This window comes from Colobus angolensis, unplaced genomic scaffold (genome assembly GCF_000951035.1).
Source record: "Colobus angolensis palliatus isolate OR3802 unplaced genomic scaffold, Cang.pa_1.0 Scaffold52, whole genome shotgun sequence".
Classification (NCBI taxonomy): Eukaryota; Metazoa; Chordata; class Mammalia; order Primates; family Cercopithecidae; genus Colobus; species Colobus angolensis.
The window spans coordinates 3220893-3224348 of NW_012118710.1; positions in this window are offsets into that span (position 1 = coordinate 3220893).

Consider the following 3456-nt stretch of genomic DNA (forward strand, 5'->3'; position numbering starts at 1 on the left):
ATTTCTCAAAGAAGTGAAAGTAGATCTATCATTGGATCTAGCAAACCCACTGTTGATTATCTATCCCCCCAAAAAGAAATTATTATATCCAAAAGAATGCTGCATACATATGTTTACTCCAGCACAATTAATTATTCCAAAGATACGGAACCAACCTAAATGTATTTCAATCAGTGAGTGGATAATATATACACCACGGAATTCTCCTCAGCCATAAAAAAAATGAATTAATGTCTTTTGCAGCAACTTGAATGGAGGAGGCCATTATTCTAAGTGAAGTAACTCAGGAATGGAAAAACAGATACTATATGTTCTCACTTTTAAGTGGTATGCAAAGACATACAGAATGGTATCATGGAAACTGGAGATTCAGAAATGGGGAGGGTGAGAGGGGGAGTGAGGGATTAAAAGCCACATATTGGGTAGAATGACCACTACTCAAGTGACGGGTGGAGTAAATCTCAGACATCACCACTATACGATTCATCCATGTAACTGTCCACTCATACCCAAAAGCAACTGAATTGACTATATATATATATATATATAGAGAGAGAGAGAGAGAGAGAGAGAGAAAGAGAGACTGGTAGCCTGGAAAACTAGAAAGTCTTAGAGGTTTACAAACAGCAGTGTGTGTTGTGTAGGACTCCTCTAAATCTTTTATCTCTGTGCCTTCTGTTAAGTTATGTAACTTATTATAACCTCAGTTATGTATCTGTAAAATAAGTATGACAAGCACGATTGTAAATAGCATTAAATAAGATATGAAATGAAAAATTAATAAGTTTGTATTATTTTGATATAATTAAAACTAGTTATTGACAAAACTAGATGTTTTTCTAAACAAATATAACAGCACACAAGACAAAATTATATTCTCATTGATCAAAACTTGCATAAGTAAAATAATTGCACTTGATAGATTCTCATGGGCTTTATTTTCTTAGGTGTCTCTCCTTCTAATGCTATATTTCTGATATTTTAGAGCAATGTGTTTTTCAATATTATCTTAATATTTTCATTACATTGCCTATGATTATTTTCAAAATTGCATTTCATGGTTAATACATTTAAAATTGTGAACATTTTCAATAGAATCTTTTCAATAGTATATTATATGTGTAAAATTATGTATATAATATACATCATATATTACATACAATTTTCCTTATGCTATTTTTAATCAATGAGAATATAATTTTGCCTTGTGTGTTAATGTACTTGTTTTTAGAAAAACAACTAGTTTTGTCAATAACTTTTAAGTAGAAGTAGTTAAAAATAAAAGTTGGAAATTGAATATATATGTATATATACATTATTTTAAATCTCCAATTTTTATTTTAAGTTCAGGGGTACATGTACAGGACATGCAAGTCTGTTACATAGGTAAACATGTGCCATGGTGGTTTGCTGCTCGGATCATCCCATCACCCAGGTATTAAGACCAGCATCCATTAGCTTTTCTTCCTGATCCTCTTCCTCTTCTCATCCTCCACCTTCTGACAGGCCCCAGTATATGCTGTTTCCCCGCATGTGTCCACGTGTTCTCACCATTTAGCTCCCACTTATAAAAGAACATTCAGTGTTTGGTTTTCTGTTCCTGCTTTAGTTTGATGAGGATAGCAGCTTCCAGCTCCATCCATATCCCTGCAATTACATGATCTCATTCTTTTGTATGGCTGCATAGTATTCCATGGTGTATATGTACCATATTTTCTTTATCCAGTTGTTACTGATGGGCATCTGGGTTGATTCCATGTCATTACTATTGTGACTTTATATTCTTGTTAGTCTCAAAACAAAAATAAATATCCTTAGTATCTGAGTTTTTAAATAAATTTAAAATAATATTCACAATATTGTTGGATATGTTACCTGCAATAAAAGTAACTTCCAAAATTATTATATTAATAGATTATTTTCATTTTCCATATTTTATACTTAAAGAATAAAAAAAAAATTGAAACACTAGAAAATACCAAAGAAGATCAGGGAACTCCACGTGTCATTCATCCAGTTTTCCCCAGTGGTCATAAACTTATCAAAACCAGGACACTGACATGGGTACAGTCTGTGTGTGTGTGTGTGTGTGTGTGTGTGCCATTTTGTCATGCATGTATTTATGTCACATTTAAAAAACTCAGCTGCTCTATTAAGTATGTAATTGTACCTGATAATGTTCTTAATTTGCATTTTTCTAATGGGTAGTGATGATGTAAATATTTTAATGTATTTTTTATTTTGTTTTGTTTTTGCCATGTCTATATCCTTTTCAGTGAAATGCCTCTTAATGTTTTGGCTATTCTTTAATTGTATTTTTTAAATGTTGACTTTTGAGTTATTTATATTGTCTCAATATCAGTCCATTGTCACATTTCAGGTCTGTAGCTTATCTTTTTGGGATATAAATGTACACCATCACCCAAATATTGTATATTGTATCCATTAAATATTATCTCATTATCTACCTGTCTCTCACCTCCTCACCCATTCAAATCTCTATTGTCTATCATTCCATACTCTACACCCCTGTGTGCACAGTATTTATATCCCATTTATAAGTAACTACATACAGTGTTTATCTTTCTGTGTCTGACTTGTCTCATTTAAGATAAAGGCCTCCAGTTCATCTGTGTTGTTGCCAATGATGGGATTTCATTCTGTTTTAATATAACTGTTGGCTACTTGTATGTGTTTTTTTGAGAAAGTATGTTTACCTGTTCAAATATCTTGCCCATTTGCCAGCAAAAGCTTTTTAGTTTGTTGTAGTGTTTTTGTTTGGTTGGTTGGTTGTTTTTCGTTTTTTTGTTTGTTTGTTTTTGTTTGGTCTTTTGTTTGTTTTTGTTTGTTTGTTTGTTTATTGCTTTTGTTGTGTGTGCTTTTTAGGTCCTGTCTAAAAAAATCCCTGCTCAGACCTATGTCACGTAGTGTTTCGCTTAGGCTTTTCATCTAATAATTTCATGGTTTGGGGTTTTAAGTTTAAATCTTTAATACATTTTGATCTTTTTATATAAGTTCAGAGATAGGAATTTACTTTCTCTTTTTTGTGTGTGAATATTCAGTTTTCCCAGCACCATATATTGAAGAGACTGTCCTTTCTCCATTGTGAGTTCTTGGCACCTTTTTAAAAAAGAAAAAGAAAAAAAAATGCTGACTGTAAATGCATGCTTCTATTTCTGGGCTCTCTATGTTGTTTCATTGGTCTATGTGTCTGTTTTAATGTGAATACCATGCTGTTTCAGTTACTATTGCTTTATAGTATATTTTCCTCTTTTTGCTCAAGATTGCTTTAGATATTTGGGATGTTTTCTTGTTGCATATACATTTTGCACTGAGTTTTTTCTATTTCTGTAAAGACTGATATTAGAATTTTGACAGAAATTGCATTGAATCTGTAAGTCTCTTTAAGTAATATGAACATTTTAATAACATTTTTCCAATTCAGGAACATTAGAC